At 37.9% G+C, this 19,292-nt stretch overlaps 2 protein-coding genes across 8 annotated transcripts in view; one reads left to right on the top strand and one right to left on the bottom strand.

Annotated features, from left to right (window-relative positions):
* Nucleotides 1-19,292, bottom strand: part of LOC136253062 (long-chain-fatty-acid--CoA ligase ACSBG2-like) — a 318,134-nt gene that overhangs the window by 23,807 nt on the left and 275,035 nt on the right. The gene's annotated exons all lie outside the window — the stretch shown is intronic.
* Nucleotides 2,440-19,292, top strand: part of LOC136253053 (serine/threonine-protein phosphatase 6 regulatory ankyrin repeat subunit B-like) — a 201,665-nt gene continuing 184,812 nt past the window's right edge. Inside the window, exon 1 of one of the 2 annotated variants that reach the window (XM_066045631.1) lies at nucleotides 2,440-2,528. The gene's annotated coding sequence lies outside the window, so the exon portion shown is untranslated. The remainder of the gene's footprint in view (nucleotides 2,529-19,292) is intronic. The other variant, XM_066045632.1, reaches the window with a different exon arrangement.

Here is a 19,292-nt window from a genome sequence, read left to right as displayed (position 1 = left end):
TTGGCTAAGTAGATTATAAATATTCAATAATAAAGAATTTGAAAAATGCACGGGGTTTTCACAGATCCGGTCTATTATCCAGGTCCAGATGTGTGAGCATACATACAAACGGACGTATGCATGCATGATCATAGTCACATACACTGTATAAAAGTACATGTGCAGTTCGGATTGCATAAACATCCCAAAGTGTGTCACATTGTTATTGGAACCCATAGTAGTGATTTCCTGAGTAAAGTGACAAATGTATGGCTAAATTACAACCAATCAACATGTTTGACCTTAATATTACAGGTGGTCTATATACAGGGGCTACCAATACAAAGTGTATGATACTATCTCAGTAATGTGAGTATGTACATCAGTAGGATGGTGGACCAAACACTAATACTGCTATTAAGCCAGTTCTGAGGTACCTGAGCACCACTCAGGTACTAGAGTCAGTACAAACAATCTTCCTGGAGCAGGACTAGTAACCTACTGGAGGAGTGTGCCATGTACCATGGAATGCAATACCATGCACTGAGCAAGACACTGATTGTATGAAATCATTTTAGTTACACAAAACTTGAAGTACTGCACAGCAAACAACAACAATCATGTCGCTAACAATTTGCTCCAAGGTGACACAAACATGTAAACAACATTGTCCAGTGCTTGTTAGTCAGTCAAACAAAAATTCTAAATGGGACTCATGTGAAAACCTAGACAGCCAGACTTTTTCAAATTCTTACAAAATACCTGATTGACTGTTTTTCACAGGATATCACCATGTAACTGACAACTGTCCTGCAATCTACTGTACTGTACAACACAACTAGTCAACATATTGCTATGTGATGATTACCATAATCATAGTGGGTTATTTTCAAAGCAGGAATTTTTGCAAAAGAGGGAAATCTGAATTTTAAAGGCTTTAAATTTCAAAGAATGTATATTTTGAAGGCCAGTGGATTTCAAATAAACAGGAAATTTATGCCACAGATCTTAAAAGATATGCATACATGCTTGCCAACAACTGGCTTTCAGACGGAATAATCCCCATCCCTATGCTTTGGAGAGAATACTGGGGGAGTCTCAAGTGGAGCAAATATTAATCAGACACTGGCTTGATCATGGCTATGCTAGAATTACATCAGACACATCATGTTTTAGCTCAGTACCACATAGCGGAAAATTTTGGCAGGAGAAAATTTAGGCAAATTCAGAAATTGGCGAATACTATTTTGGTGAATGCACGACATTAATTTGCCCACGCTATTTTAACCTGATTGCATTGGTGCTGACGAAGTCTACGGATGAAGTACTACAGTTCAATGCCTCTCATTCGAATCAACGTGCTCTTATGCAAATAGCTAGCCGTAATAAAAACATGTACTAGCTCGCTAAGTCTGTAATCAAGACTGGAATGCACGTAGTAAGTGAGGCAAGGCATGTGCATGGGCACTGAGCTGAATCGCTTGAGCTGATGCACAATGTAGATTGTGATGGTTAATTATTGTGTTAATAGTCAGTAAACAGCTGATCCAGATCTGTCATTATAGTATTTTGATGAGTGATGATGTGTCTATGCTAATATGTTTGATCACATGAAGGCAAATCACTTTTAATTGTAGGAATTTATTCTCAAAGAGCAGCAGGTCTTGGGAATTTATTTTCAAAGAGAAGAGCTCTTCAAAATAATTATTTGAACATATGTGAAAAGCCCTTTGAAAATCACAAGCTGTTTACTTGTAATGTACACTAGTACACAGTACAGTCAACTACAGGATAGTTTAGTAAAGTGTGTACTTTACTACAACATACATTACCCAGCCTTGAATCTCTTCCTAAGCTAAGACATCACAAACCAATTTAGACAAGGATAAAATCATATTAGTGCCTGGGAACCTGCAAATTAGGGTTTGTTGCTTATAGCTGGGCTACTTACCACCTACACTAATTGGAGGCTGGACAGTAGGGACACTGGCTACTGTTTTACATTATTATTTATTACAGGTAATTTATAAGGCTAAACAGCCTGTTACACCTGATCAACAGGTAAAAAAAGTACAAGTAGACTAATTACATACATTTATACATAATGTTAGATGAATATTGGTCAATCAATTTCTTAAAATCATCAACTGATGCTGCACATGCTACTTCTTGGGGTAAATTATTCCATGGTTCAACAACTCTTCTTGTAAAAAAATATTTCCTGGCATCTGTTCTTGAAAAATATTTAAATAGCTTAAATGTATGACCTCTGGTATGGGTAATGGGTGAAAAAGTAAAAAAATCAGAATGGTCTATATCATACTTATCATGTAGCATATTGTAGACAGCAATCATGTCACCTCTATAACGTCCCAGGACATCCACAGGTGACGAGTTTTAGAAGTGCTAGGGTGCCACGTGCCAGCTCAGATAATATGGTGCCAGCTGCTAGGTACATTCCACAACTAGACTCTAACTGTTTCATCCCTTAATTACAGAAAAAAATGTCGGCGAAAGGTGTGGCTGCTTCGTGATTAATACCGATTGCAGTAAGTTGATGTGTTAGGTGTATAGTCTAAGTATTGCTAGCGTTAGTGTGGGGCCCGTAACATATGATTAATGGGTGATGATTTAATCCATGTCAAAACATGCTATTAGGATTTTAAGATACTAAGACAATGATAATATAAATAAACACTTAAACAGTGGGCAGAGAGGCAAACTCTGCCCAGTCCTGGGATGATGGTATTGTTGCCATTACAGAAGCAGCATTGCCACGTTGAACATCAATGGCAACCTTCTGAATCAAAAATTGGGTGGCCCTATTATCACCAGACTGTTCCATCACCCGGGAACCTATCCGCCTCACTAATGAGCGTGCACATGATCCCCAAGCACCCAAGGTCTCAACACAAAGGGGAGAAGTGAAATGATGGAATCAGAGAAGAATACTTTCTGCTCTTAGCTGACTGCAGACTTTGCCAGCCGGCTGGCACCACTTGCAGAAGTAGATAAATTAGATGGGGCCAGGGTGTCTGAACAGGTAAAGTCCCAGAGCAAGGGTGAGCCCCGTGACCAAGGGATCAATGACATGCCATCTGGCCTCTTACCATCATTACGACACACACCGACTGGCTCCAAAACAGCAGGAACACCTCCAGACACCAGAGCATGACGAATAGTTTCATTCACTACAACGTGCCGAGGAATATGGCCTCCACTACGCCTCCAAGACAAACTGTGAGTTCCAAAAACATCAACTTTACTGCCACAAACACACGTATGCTTGACAACGATGGGAACACCGAGACGTAGACCAAGAGCAATCCTCAAAGATTCATTGTCCAGCTTAGTGCCCAAGGAAGGTACAGGTAGAGCACCAAGCCACGCACCAGACTCTGAGGAGGAAACTGACAGTAGACGAGCCTTTGTTCTAGCATCAGAGGCAGAGTCCAAAAGATATGAAAAATGGTGTTCGTAAAGCAGTTCATCCCAACTATGTTGATAATGTCTGCGGTCTTCAGGGGGCATTAGGATTTGTCAAATGAAGCCATAAAAACATTTTCATGACACTGCATTTCATCCTTAGTTCTTAGGAATTATACTTCAAAACAACCTAAAACATACACCCCGTTCACACTACCCTCTAACCTGGGTAGAGCACGGCACCGCTCGAAACAAATTGCAGTGTGAATCAATCGAGCCGTACCAAACCGGGTCCAGCACGGCACGACAAGGAGAGGTGGGCTGGCTCGGGTTAGCGTACAGTGTGAACGCATTTCGAGCTGGCCAACTCATAGCTATTAACAATATAACTTGCTTTTGTCAGCCACACAGTAAGTACATATCAAAGCTTGCTATTGGGAATTGTAAACCGAAGTGGTCAAAATACAATTTTTATATAACATCAAATTTTACTATTATTTCTTATGAATTATATATTATAACAGCTAAAAATCAACTCCATGTCATTTTTGTAGTCTTAGCTTAGTTAAACCAGTTGGTTGAAAAACCTTGTTGACAGCCATCATTTAGCTGATGTCTTAATATCTAATGTCTTTGAGCAGGGCTGTAGGACCAGGTGTCTTACAGACCTTCAGCACTTGTGCTGTAAAGCTTTAATAAATAAAAAATTTAAATTTCTTGCCCTATGTAAATACATGCATTTTATACTAAATACAAAAAATGCAAAAAAACAACCATTAGCAACTATCAAGACACACGGTAGTGTGTCGTGCGGCCCAAGAAGCCGGCGCGTAACACCCGTGAGTATATTGACAGGAAGAAAGAAAACGCAATTTTCGCACCTCCGTAGCTCTGTGCTTCCTTGATGAAACAAGACGATTTTTGCTGTGGACATTCCCTCCAACTGCAGCACTCTACATTCCAAATTTGAGCGAAATCGCTTTGCGCGTTCCCGAGATATGCGACTTCAAACATTGGCTCAGTTTCTTCGTTTTTTTTTCTTCCTCTTAGTTTTCTTTTTCTTGTCGCACACTTACAAAAACTGCTATAAAACTCGAACGCCATATCCGATTGCCTTGAAATTTGGCACACAGAAGGGGGATATAAAGGCGCATCTCGGTACCAACTTTGGCTGGAATACGATAAACAGGCAAAGAGTAATGAGCGATTATTCACGAAAAATAACACCAATATGTTGTCACGCCTACAGGGTAAACCGCGTATGGGAAGAAGCTGAAAATCGGTGGGTGAATAGGTTAACTATTGACCTCAAACCTTTTGTGGTTTGAAAGAAATCGAGCTAAAAAACAGAAAGGTACAACGAAAAAACCAACAGTGTGTAACAATTATGCAATCGAGATCAGCTAATAAAAAAAAACGACTGCTTGCCACGCCTACCAGATAAACCGCTTAGGGTAATGCTTTGAAAATCGTTGTACAGATGGAGTAATCATCTTAGGCTCATCAATGGTGTAGAAGAATCAGACTTAAAGCCACGGAGTTATAACACGAAATCCAACTTGGTGCGGCAAGTGCGAGATCAAGATACTCTAATAGAGCAGTCATCCTAATAGAGCAGTCACCCTGAAGAGAATTCAAGAGATCAGCTAGAAATAAGAAACCTGTATAGAGATCAGCTATACACAAGTCACCCTGTAGAGAGATCAGTTAGAAGAAGTTACCTTGTAGAGAGTTCAGCTACAAAGAAACCATTCTGTAAAGAGCTCAGCTGCAAACAAATCACCTGTACACAATTCAGCTACAAACAAATCACCCTGTAGAGAGATCAGCTAGTAGAAATTACTTTGTAGAGAGTTCAGCTACAAAGAAACCACCATGTAGAGAGTTCAGCTGCAAAGAAATCACCCTGTAGAAAATACAGCCACAAACAAATTGCCCTGTAGAAAGATCAGTTAGAAGAAGTTACCTTTTAAAGAGTTCAGCTACAAAGAAACGACCCTGTAGAGAGATCAGCTAGAAGAAGTTACCTTGTAGATCGTTCAGCTACAAACAAATCACCCTGTAGAGAGATCAGCTAGAAGAAGTTACCTTGTAGAGAGTTCAGCTACAAAGAAACCACCATGTAGAGAGTTCAGCTGCAAAGAAATCACCCTGTATAAAATTCTGCCACAAACAAATTGCCCTGTAGAAAGATCAGTTAGAAGAAGTTACCTTGTAGAGAGTTCAGCTACAAAGAAACCATTTTGTAAAGAGCTCAGCTGCAAACAAATCACCTGTACAAAATTCAGCTGCAAACAAATCACCCTTTAGAGAGATCAGCTAGAAGAAGTTACCTTGTAGATAGTTCAGCTACAAACAAATCTCCCTGTAGAGAGATCAGCTAGAAGAAATTACCTTGTAGAGAGTTCAGCTACAAAGAAACCACCATGTAGAGAGTTCAGCTGCAAAGAAATCACCCTGTATAAAATTCTGCCACAAACAAATTGCCCTATAGAAAGATCAGTTAGAAGAAGTTACCTTTTAGAGAGTTCAGCTACAAAGAAACCATTCTGTAAAGAGCTCAGCTGCAAACAAATCACCTGTACAGAATTCAGCTACAAACAAATCACCCTGTAGAGAGATCAGCTAGAAGAAGTTAACTTGTAGAGAGTTCAGCTACAAAGAAACCATCATTTAGAAAGTTCAGCTTCAAACAAATCACCTGTAGAGAGTTCAGCTACAAACAAATCTCCCTGTAGAGAGATCAGCTAGAAGAAGTTACCTTGTAGAGAGTGAAGCTGCAAACAAATCACCCTATTGAAAGATCAGCTAGAAGAAGTCACCTTGTAGAAAGTTCAGTTACAAAGAAACCACCATGTAGAGAGTTCAGCTACAAACTAGCCACCTTGTAGAGACATCAGCTAGAAAAGTTACCTTGTAGAGAGTTCAGCTACAAAGAAACCATTCTGTAAAGAGCTCAGCTGCAAACAAATCACCTGTACAGAATTCAGCTACAAACAAATCACCCTGTAGAGAGATCAGCTAGAAGAAATTACCTTGTAGATAGTTCAGCTACAAACAAATCACCCTGTAGAAAGATCAGTTAGAAGAAGTTACTTTGTACAGAGTTCAGCTACAAAGAAACCATTTTGTAAAGAGCTCAGCTGCAAACAAATCACCTGTACAGAATTCAGCTACGAACAAATCACCCTGTAGAGAGATCAGCTAGAAGAAGTTACCTTGTAGATAATTCAGCTACAAACAAATCTCCCTGTAGAGAGATCAGCTAGAAGAAATTGCCTTGTAGAGAGTTCAGCTACAAAGAAATCACCACTGCCCAAATTTCAAGGCAATAGCTCTTTCCAATCTGAAGTTATCAATTGTCAAAGTTGGCAAATTGGATGTGTGTGGAAGGCCCCTTTTTGCAAATCCGGTCACATATGTATTATATATATAATTTGTACATTTACTGATAAAATATTTAAAGTACGTCTACTTCATCTTTACTTCTTCCTGTAGTAAAGAAAAAAAACATAGGCTAAAAAAGTCCCAAAGCTGGCCATAGGCCGGCTTTGGGGTATACAAATACAAAAAGAAATGAAATCTAATCCAAAACAGCCAAGCTGTAAAAAAGGTGTGCGGCCCTCAGAAAGGCTATGTTGAAAAAAAAAAGTGAAATCCAAGGTGGCGGCCAAGAAATGGCTGTGATGGTAGGTTAATGGTAAAAATTTTAATAATGACAATTCAGGTAAATTTTGTGAAGCGGCACAAAAATTCACCTGAATTGTCGTTATTAAAATTTTTACCATTAACCTACCATCACAGCCATTTCTTGGCCGCCACCTTGGATTTCACATCTTTTTTCACCATAGCCTTTCTGAGGGCCGCACACTTTTTTTACAGCTTGGCTGTTTTGGATTAGATAATCTCTACAGGACATTATACAAAAAAATTAAAGCCCTTGAATTGCTCTACACGATTTCGACCGAAGTAATGCTCTAGCGTTACCATAGTAACATTTATTTACTATTGATTACAACATAATATGCGCCCCCATGCAATTTATATTGGAGAGTTTAATTACTTGGGTGAGAAAACCCCCCAAAAGCAACCTCCCTCAACCAAATTCACTAAACTTGGTATCATCCTATGTGTCAACACTTGCTGATTAAGAATCCGCCCAAAGTAAGTGCCTAACCAATTATTATACCAAGTTACATTATGAAACATATGAAAAAACTGGGTTTTCCCACTGTTTTATTACGTATCTGAATGCGTAATTTGGCGATACAAAGCTCTATCATGGCTTTTCTCTTGGTAACTTCACAAACTCCTATATATCCTTGATTCACCATTGATCAAGGGTTCTGATGAGCCATACCAGGTCTCCGTAAATTACAGTATGCGGAAGTTATGATGCCGTGTTTAATACACGGTGTCATTTTCGTGTATATTTTATGTTACGGATTTTTATAATGTATGGTAGTTGACAAATGTTTTGATATGATATTCTACATTATGAAGAAGTTTGCGGATGTTTACTATACTTTTGTTCATGGCAAAAATGCCAAGTGGAACAGACATGTCCAATACATTTCGATTGAAAAACCATTGAAAATTAAATTAATTATCGTGTACCACCTACCTCGAGCCTGTTTAGTAACTTTCCGAATTTGATACATGTAGAGTAACTCTCTGTGAGTACAGGCTCGTCAAAATGGTCTAAACTGACCGGGTGTAGCAAATTTCACCATACATTAAAATTTTTGTATTGGGCGTTTCGGGGGCATGCAATAATAGGCGTAATAACCCGTGACACATGATAGATACCTCAGATTCCGAACCAGATTTGGAAAGAGCAGTGGACAGCGATCAAATTGAGCTACAGCAGAAGGAAATTAGCAAATTTAAGGTCGTCTTTTTAAGGTTGAATATCACTTACTTTTTCTATGGTGAATTGAATAGCAGATATTTGGAAAGGAACGCTCTGAGTTATTTTGATGTCTTGATAGCCATTAAACTTCATTAAATCAGTGTTACAATGAAATAAAAGCAGTTCGAGATTTCAAATCTGTACGAGATTTCAAATCTTCAACTTTTCCCAAGATTTCTAAGATTTTATGGCAAGATTTCAGAGCAAAACAACTTCATAGTATCCAGATCATGAGACGCTTAGTATTCGAAAATGTCAGGAAACTTTCATGAGTGAAGATTTCAAATTTCTAAATCTCTAGAGGCCATACAAGACCCCTGGACTATTGCAAGGCATACATGTAGCACATGTAATGCTAAATTTACAAAAGTATACATAAAATATCAGAATGTTACAACATTTTTCAAGATTTCAGATTTCAAAATCAGCTAAGATTTAAGATTTCTACAAGATTTCAAAGAAGCTGTATGAGATTTCAAAGGCGTTGTGATCCCTTGGTAAAAGGAATTTCAAAATGGAGGGGGCGGTGTTGGTAGGTGGAATAGGTAGTGTTGGAAAAGTAGCTAGGAATTATTAGGACTGATAAGGACTAAACATTATTGTAGAATAATTTTAAACTTGTTACATATCATTGGTGTCTATAGTTCGTCTAAACATTGAAAATGTTAACAAATATGATTAATAGCAGTACTGAATTTGGAGGTGACAGGGTGGAAGGTGATGCTGGCTGGTGATGAGAAACTATGAATCAATTTTGCCTCATCTTATGCATACTTCACGTGAATGTGACGAAAAGGCTAGATGATAATACTAATTTCAAATGCCAAGTGTGGGTGTGCAGTAACATGTAGTATTACATCATAGGCTATGTATGATGCATAACCTATGTCTGGTTTACAAGTGCAGAGACGTTTGATTAAAATCATGTATGAAGAGACAAAGTATACCATCGCAAAACCTGTGCAATAGCACCAATGCCATGCAGGCAGAGATGCAGATGCTCAAGAGCACAATGGAATATACGTAGTACTCTGGCTAGTTTGCAAAACAGTGACTTAGTCAGAAACAAATTACAGTCGGTCATTGGGAATTTGCAGTTCAAATAGCTTCTTTGTCTGACTGTAATTACATCAGTTTACTCAGACGTAATGTCCTAGCTATCAAAAAAATAATTGTTTGGTTTATGACTTGTTAACTACCATTTAGCTGCTAGGAGACACTACATTCTTACATCAAAAATTGGGTGGCTATGAATGTACTATGGCCTACTCCCATTCAGTTAGTAACAGTTGTTAGTTCACAACAAGAGCAATGAATGATATGAACAGCTTTAGGGGTGGTGGAAAGGAGGTGCACCAGGGTAGTACATTTATCGAGCAGTGTGTCTTGAAAGATATTACATATGTTTCAGGCTGAAAATTTTGATGTAGAGTGGTTCTATGCAATTCATACTGCTTTCTGAGTGGACTAGTGTTGTATAGGGATACAGTAAGTGGTAGTCACGAGTAGTTCAGCTAGCTATATTATATGAACCTAAAGAATGACATACACAAGACAGAGTATTCTCAATAGTGTTATGTGTGTTGATTGTTCTATTAGAACATTTGACCAACTACTCTAACAGAGTACCTCAATATTTTCTTTTAACCCTTTGAAAATTAATAAAAGTGTTTCATTAAACATGAAAGCCACTAGTGGCTCTCACAATGCACATGCATTCAAGGTCATAAACGGAATATCATATGAGTAAACAGTTTGGACCACGTTATGCTGTGCTTAACAACCATGTTCTTCGAACGTTGTAGCATGATTGAGCATAATATAAGGCGAATCTGTGTTGGGGCCGATTTTTTTTATCAAGATGAGAATTACGATAACACTACCTGTCAAATGGGTAGAAGAAATAAAGAGAGGTTAGTGAAGGTTTTATGATATTGTAGATCTGTTATTCACTGTCAGTAGTTTAGCAATGCTAACCATGGAATGATAGGTGGTTCATAAGTATCCCAAGTGCTGTATGTTGACATGCGTATTTTACGTAAAATAAGTGTAGTTTTTAAGAACCAAAGCCCCTATAGTGGCATTTGGGGCCAAAAGGATAAGGTTATTATAGTCAGTCTACTGCAAAACAGTACCATAATTTGTCTCTGGACATAGTACCTGGCACCAATTCTTCCATTAACAAAAGGAGAGACACTGTTTCTGAAGCAACCAGCAGCAGAAATAAAGATGATGAAAAACCATTTGTGGACTTTCGTGTGACCAGTAGAGTTCAAACAAAGCAGGAAGATGAGCTGGAGCAACTTGCGGAAGTGATTGGAGGCATACAGATATCCCTACAGTTGTTAGGTAATGCTAATGACAGGACATTGTTGACCAGAAGAAGGCCATTCTAACACAGGTAAACTCCCGACTAAAGGACCTGGTTAGGGATGAGGATTTCAAGGAGGCTGTTCCCATGTTTTTTTGGGTGCCCTAGCAAAAGAGACACTTGAAGCAGCAACAGTGCTATGAGATCACTGCATGTGAAAAAAGCGTGGGCAGGATTTTCACAAAAAAACACACAGAGAGCAAAAGTGCCATGAAACAGTTTCCATCAAAAAAGACAATTAACAGTTACTGTAGTTGTGTAGGTTTAACACCTGTTTAAAGCAACATACAGTATGGTATACAGTGTTGGGCAAGTTACTTTGTAAAAGTAACTAGTTACATATTACATATTACTTGCAACTGAACTATTTAGTTACAGTTACATATTACTCATAAAATAAAGTAACTATAATAATATCAAGAGTATATAATGTGGGAGGGCTCCCACATTATATACTCTTGATAATATTACATATTATATTACATAGTATCCACAGCCTTAAGCTGTCACGTGTGAAACTACCACTCTATCATGTGACATGATTGCGTTGTTGGACAATGTGCAAATCTTGCTTATAAGTAAGAAGCTGGTGAATAAGCTTCATTTAGTAAGCTTCGTTACTTTGTTGTGGCTAGGCATTACTCAGAGGATAACTAATAAGATTAGTAACTTCGTTACTTGTAGTAATAATATTACGTAATATTAGGCCAATGAAACTTGATTAGCAGTTTCGTGTCATCGCCCGCATGCTTTTGATACACCCGCATGGAATTTCATTATTGGTATTTCAGATCGAAATACTCTAATAGAACAGTCACTTTTACTCTAATAGAGCAATCAGCTATACTCTAATGGAAAAATCACTTGTTATAGATTAGTAACGTACCTTAGCTATTTAATGCAAGAGTAATCAGTGTAGATCTCACTGTTTTTTGGCAGGAATCTTCATGTTTGGATGTGTGTTGTGCTTTTGGAAAAATAATGAATAATGAATAGTAACCGCCCGCCCGCATCAAATTTTCAAAAATCTGAGCGAGAAACTGGTAATCAAGTTTCATTGGCCTTAGACTCATTACAGTAACTATATTACTTAGGTAACGCGTTACACTTGTAAGTATAGTAACTTGAGTTATATTACCTGTTTTTATAACGTATTTATTATAATACTTAGTTACCACAAAAGTAAATAATGCATTACTTATGTAACACGTTACTCCCAACACTGATGATATATATTGGTGATCATGCAGAACTGGGCTTTTCGAGCCAAAACTATCACCCTAAAACCAGCATCAATTTGCCTTCGTGACAGCTTGGCAGTATTGGTTAGGCACAGCCAAGTCCAAAAATGTCTTCTGACCAACCCCAACCCTTCCAAACAGTTATATGGAGTTTAACCAATTTTCTATTTAACAGAATTTTATTCTGACTAACTGATGCCTTTAGCCAAGCATAGCTCGACAATGGATATAGCTACGGGCATGATTTCTTCACTGTTTGATGTCGTTTAATCCCAAAATGTGCCAACCGAAGTTCATATACAATACATACATCTAGGGGTGGGCAGTATACCGGCATTTAGTTGTTGTGCAATATATTTTTAAAACCGATTATTTGTTAATACCACATACCAATATACCAAGAATACCAGAAATAACCGGTTCTTGAATGGTTTTATTACAGCAGGTACTAATAAGCCAGTTGCTTATTATAGGTAATAATTGTAGAACCCACATGAGTGAGTATGTTACAATAGGTGTAATAATTAAGGCTAAGTTACAATGTAGTATTATTTAAATGTCCCTTAAAAGAATCTAAATTGTTACAACTTATAGTATCTCTAGGTAAATTGTTCCATAATCGAATTGATGTAGGAAAGATGCTGTACTTGTATGCGTCAATAGCTGTGTCTGGCTGTATAAATTTAAGGTTACTGCCCTTGGTATGCGTTGTTCTATGTGTTATATAGCTAGGTAGTGAGACATTCACGCTACTATGAATAATTTCGTACAACATTTGAAGTCTTAGATGTTTGAAGTGTGTTTCCATGGTACAGTATTCCAATTGAGACGTAATAACATGTTTGATACACTGCTAGTTTGGTAATAATCGTGCATCACAAAATGAGCTGCCTGTCTTTGTACAGGCTCCAGTTTTTTAATTGATTGTCTGCTATAAGGTGCCCAAGCTCTAGCTGCATATTCCAAAGCGGATTTGACACATGTAAGATACATATCTTCTTTGATTTTACATGAGCACTTTGTTAAATTTCTCCTTACAAAACTTAATACAGAGTTTGCCTTTTTGCACACATTGTCTATGTGCTGGTTAAAAGATAGTTTGGAGTCAATTAATATGGCACACTCGACCATAGTAAGTTGTTTTCCGGAAAGGGTGTAATTAGCATGCATTGGGGTTTGTTTAAGAGTTATTGATGTAACCATAAATTTATCAATGTTGAAAGACATTTTCCACTTTTTCTCCCATAGTTTCAAAAGTTGTCTTGCAAGACTCTAACATCTGTAAAACTGTTAATTCTCCTATATAGTATGTAGTCATCAGCGTATAAGTGACAAATAGAACTTAATTCCTGTACAATATCATTTATATATATATATATAAGAAATAACAGAGGTCCTAGTACAGAGCCTTGTGGGACACCACTTAAAACATTACAGGGGGTGGAGGTGCATCCACCACACACAACACTGTGTACCGTATGGAGGGAAACTTTGGCGCCATTAAAATTTGGCGAATTTGGCGACTGACCATGAATTCGCCAAATTTTCCCCATCCAAATATTTTGGTGGCGAAGAAAATAGCAAAGCAAGCCTCGAACTAATCAATTTTCTACTCAACCAAGGGATAGTGGGCCAGACATTACGCTAGAGCCAAGCCTGCCTCGACTACCTCACTAGGTAGCTAGTTACAGTACACGTGGTATCCTCAAACTTCAACTCGAAACGGGCATGACAAGTATAGCGAGTCCTACCATGTTAAGTACGATTATTCACTATTCCAGAGGGTGTAGATCTACTGTTTATATAGTATTACCTTTTATTTGGTAGCTGACTCCAGGCGCCGAATCGCTGAGAGGCGTGGCACTCCATTTCTCGCTTCAGTGATCTAATTAATTCAATACGGCGTGCGCTTTGCTAACAATTCGCCAAATTTTATTTCGCCAACAGTGATATTTTGCTTGATTCGCCAAATTTCCCCCCCTCCAAAGTTTCCCTCCGTATGGTATGTCCAGTCAGAAAAGATGTGAACCAGTTTAGTATATTACCTCTAACTCCATAATAGTTCAATTTTAGAAGCAAGTGACGGTGCAATACTTTGTCGATAGCTTTACTGAAATCAGGTAAAATCATGTCTGTTTGGCTTTTTTGATTTAAATTGTAAGCTAGATCATGGATTGTTTGCAATAACTGTAACTCAGCAGAATGCCATTTCTGAAATCCAAATTGCATGTCTGACAAGATATTATTTGATTCTATGTGTGACATAATATTGCTGTATATAATATGTTCCATGACTTTACTACATACACTAGTAAGAGACAGTGGCCGATAGTTTGATGGATCCTTTCGGTTTCCTTTTTTGAACATTGGGCAAATTAATGATTTTCCCATCCTGATGGTACTGTACATTGATTTAAGGAGGCAGAAAAAGGTAGCTGGACACAAGAAGATACCTCAGTTGCTAGAACTTTTAGTAGTTTGGTAGGGATGCGGTCAGGACTCGAAGACTTGGTGGGATCAAGATCATTTAATAAGGTGGTAATACCAGATAAATCAAATTCAATAAAATAAATATCTTGATATGGACTATCTCCCATGTGTGGCAACTCTGAACCATCATCCCTAGTAAACACTGAAGAAAATCGTTCATTAAGAATCTCAGATTTCATCTGGTTGTCAGTATAGTTAGTGCCATTCTTGTGCTGTGTTTCCAAACCACAATAATGTGTTCATAATGTTTTGATATGTCGAAACAGCCGTTTCTTCTTGCCATTTTGATACAGGTCATATATGTTGTTAAACATGTATTTCCTAAATGCTCTTTGGCATTTCCTTTGCATGGTCTTTTTAAGTTCCTTATAGCGTGACCAATCAGCAGATGACCTTGTAGCTTTAGCACGATTATAACTAACTTGTTTCTGTCATCTCAACTGTTGGTATGTCTATTAATCCATGGTTGGTAGTTGTTGAGTTTTGATGGAACATATTTGTCTAGTAAAAGAAGAAGGTTGTCTCGTAAACAATTCCATAAAGATTCCACCCATGATTCAACTGTAAACTGGTCACAAAACTTCTTAGCAAACTTACACATAGATTCTTTCAACTCAGACATATCAGCACTATTCCATAGATAAACTTTGTAACTGTTGCTGCTATAATTTCGTGATCACTTATACCAGGAGTAGAGTAGCATTCCTGCACCAGAGTAGGTCTGTTGGTGAATAGCAAATCTAAAATATTGTCATTTCTGGTGGGGAAATTAACTATTTGTGCAAAACTGCAATCATGCATCATGTCAAGTGCTTCTTGGTTTATCAAAAGAGGATATCTGTGACTGTTTATTGATTGATTCATTTGACCAGTCCATGTCCGGTAGGTTGAAATCTCCAGCACAATAGATGATAGCATTTGGATATTTTCTAGCGGTTTCAGTGATAAGATTGTACAAATTATTAAAGTACACAATGTCTGTGCTAGGTGACCTATATGCACAAATAACAATAATTTGTTTGTTATCTGACAAATAAACTGATACTATACATATTTCCAATGTAGGATGGATGTCTAGTAATTGTGACTCTTAAGTTCAATTTTGTTCCAATTAAAACACCTCCATATCCATCATCACGATTGTTCTGATATTCAGAGTATGAAGTAGGTAAAATCTCACTATTCAGTATAAACAGGTTTCACATCCCAAGATGATGTCAGGGTCTTGATGATTTATTGATTCAAAAATGATTCTTTTTTACTTAACACACTTTATATATTGATCAACATTAAATTTAGTGTTTTGTGGTGACCAGCACCAGATGATCTAGTTACAGGCTTATTAATGTAGAGAGGGATATCAGGAACGATGTGAAGCCAGAGTAGGATTGCTTGAACCAGACTCCTTACTTACTACACGGGTGTATCTAACAATAATACTGCCATTTCATATCATTAAATTTCTTTCACCTTTAGCTCTTCTAGATTTCAGTTCCTGTACTAAAGCCTTTTGTTTGACGCGCTTGGATTGGGTCATATCATGGAAAATGAACACCCTCTTATACTGTTTGTGGAATCTGAGGTGGGGGGCTTGAGAGAGAACAGTATGTTTATCACATTCTGAAGTCAATCTGACAAGCAATGGCCTATGCTTTTCTTCAAGTCTCCTGCCAAGATGAAGGACTTTGTCTACTTCTACATTGAGGTCAAAAACTGTTAGAGAAATAAATGATTCTTTATCAGCTGATAAATCAGCTCCTTCAGGATAATTATACATTATTAAGTTGTTCTTGCGACAATTTTGATTGGATATTTCATCAATGACACTCAATGCAGCTGAGGTTGATTGGGTGGTAGGTATAGAACTTTGAGCAATTGAAGAAGCTGTAGACTTTATCTCTTTCTCCAGGTTTTCATTCATGGAGTACAAAGCATTAACTTTGGCAGACAGGTCTGAGGTTATTTTGCTCTAGCATAAGTAGTTCAGTTTCATCAGTTTTGGAGTTATCAAATGGGAAAAGGGCTTTGTGAATTGAGTTAAACATGAGTTGCTTTGAACAAGTTTCACACTTGTTAAATTAATTTGCAACAATGCATAACATTAGGCCACTCCAAATAAATTCTCTGTTTCCCATCCTGGACTCAAGCATATTTGCATGCGGGCGGGCGGTCCATTTCCATTATTTCATTATAAGATTGGCAGCTTTTCAAGCCATTATTTGCCTGGCACAACCATAAAAAGCTGCATAAAAGCATACTTAAGCTTGTTCCTTCCTTTTTAAGTTGCAAAAATAAGCAGTTTGTACTGACTTGATAGTACTGCTGACACGTGAGCTGACACTGTTTCAAGATGGCCTTTACAGAGCCTGTCAGTATGCAAGAATAACCGGAAAATAATGGAAGAATACGGAATAATGGAGTTATTTAGAGCTGACAGTAACCAGATGCGGGCGGTGGATGGGAAACCATAGATACTAGACTTATAATAGGGATTGGCAACGGAGGCGTAAACAGAAATAATCCGCGTTTCGCTTTCCCGTAATACTGTTAGGAATTTTCAAGTCACTACCAGCTAACCGCTATCATAGTGCCGCTATGCTACTGAGAATGTTTCATGTGTTTCCACGAAGATTTAGTCTTTAAAGGTACGTAGCTCCGTTAGGGATTCTTGCTAGCATACGTGATGGAATTTCAGTACGGAAGTGAAACCTGCCTTAATTCTTTATTATTAATTGCTAGGCAGACAGCACAGCTGGTGTGCCTAGGATGTAAAATCAACAATAGTGAAGTGCATGTTACAATCAATAAGTGTACGTATGCTACAATTACTAGTTGTGAACAAAAAGTTACAGTATGTATGTGTTACATAAAACACTAGACGCAAGGCACCTTCACTACACTGCCTTACGTCTTTATGCAGTGCAGTGAAGGTGCTTTCGTATTTATCTCTCGCATTGCGACAGTGAGAAGACTAGACTAAGAGATGAGAGTTAAGCAGCTGAGATTAATAACTTTCTCTTGCCATCTTTCTAGTGGCGGAACAATTTCCCTCACCCACATTGTATCTGGACAAAACTGTATGCCGAGAAGTTGTAGCTAATCTGCTAAAGCATGAATTTAACTATAGGACATCCTCACATCTCTCTGGCTTACCTGTACAGAACCACAAATTATTCACACTTCAAGCACTGACTGTTCTATTAGAGTTATGGACTGCTTTATTAGAGTGTATCTGAACCTTTGAAGTCAGCATTGATGATTACACTCCATCAGTTTAGACCACTCAAGTTCAAATGAAATACTGTAGCGGACTGGGTGTGCCCGGTTCCTGAACTCTAGTAGGAGTAAGACCTATTATGTACACCAGACCATAAACTGAATTTGAAGTCAGTGAAGCATCACCTTGATCTCAACAATGAGGGACATCCCATATCCATGAGGCAGTACTGTCACACAGGATCAAACATAGCACAGTTCATACACCCTATACAACTTTGATTCGTGTGCCATACAACTCAAGTTACAAATAACAACACCTTGCCAGGCTATTATTTACATGTCATATGAAACTACATGATGTAAACATTGCTAATCCGACTAGGAGGTTGATTCTTGCTCTACTCTTGCATGGGCCTGTAGCAGCTTGTCTTGTGTTATACTTCTGACTCCATCTAGTCTGCCAGCAGGTCTGTTGGTTCTGCAACTGCTCACTCAGATGCTAACAGCTTACCTAGCATTACAATAAATCAAAAATCAAATTAAGACTACTACATAAACACACCACAAATAATTCATTACACCAGAGTAATTTCTCCTGCCAGATATTTTATGTGGGCAGCAGGAAAGACTCCTGGTTTCTGTTGCACAATTTTTCCCAAAATACAATAAATTATGTCATCATATTTTTTGCACTAAAAGTGATAAATTTACATATACATAGTGAACCAGATTCAACTGTATTGGGGAAGTCAAGAACCTAAGCCCACAGTACTTTCAAAGTTCAGCAAAAAAAGGCTGTAATCCACATTCAACCATAAGAATGTGAACTATACAATGTGTAGAGTTAGCCCTGTCAACACTCCAGCTGTGATCATGGAATATGGAGAACAGTGACCAGGTAATTTACTTGCAGTCCCCAAACAAAATGTCTGGCACGTAAGACTAATACCAAAGGAGATTAGATACCTTTGTGCAATATGCAATTTCATCAGATTGTTTACTGAGGTAGTTGGTAAAAGTCATATTAAGTCAAGTCGTATTATATGCATAATTATATTCATGAAGAGGGTAATTTATTTGATACAAGTTCGAAAAACATTTCACCCATTGTTTTCTCATTACCACACCTTTCTGTTGGTAATGCAGCACACACACAAAAGGTAAACACAAAAACACACTTTTGTACTACAAAGTCACACGCACGCACGCACGCACACACTAAAGCAAAGCTTTTGGTAATAGTACGTATAGCAGCCAAGCACACACACATTAAAGCAAAGCTTTCAGCAATAGCATCAACGTAATTCCAAAAACCCAGTTTGAGACCATTGCTAAAGAGCGCACACTAGATCATTATCTGTAATATTCTTCCCTCTGGTTCTTAGGTGGTCTTCCAACCTTGAATTTCTTGTAATTTCTCTCCTTTCATCAAAGTTCTGATGCCAAGACTATACATGTGAAATTTTCTGTTGCTCATTGTAAACTCTGCCTACACGAAAGTAACAGGAAGGATTCATAAACTAGATATAGAGTGACATTCTCCAAAGTTAACATTTGTACTGAACCTTGGAAACTCATCAGAAAGTAGTTCACGAAGCTCAGTAAAGCTACACAAACTTGTACAAATATCGCTCTGAAATGCCCCGTAAATAAG

This window comes from Dysidea avara, chromosome 4 (genome assembly GCF_963678975.1).
Source record: "Dysidea avara chromosome 4, odDysAvar1.4, whole genome shotgun sequence".
Lineage (NCBI taxonomy): Eukaryota > Metazoa > Porifera > Demospongiae > Dictyoceratida > Dysideidae > Dysidea > Dysidea avara.
This window is presented reverse-complemented; position numbering and strand designations above follow the sequence as displayed.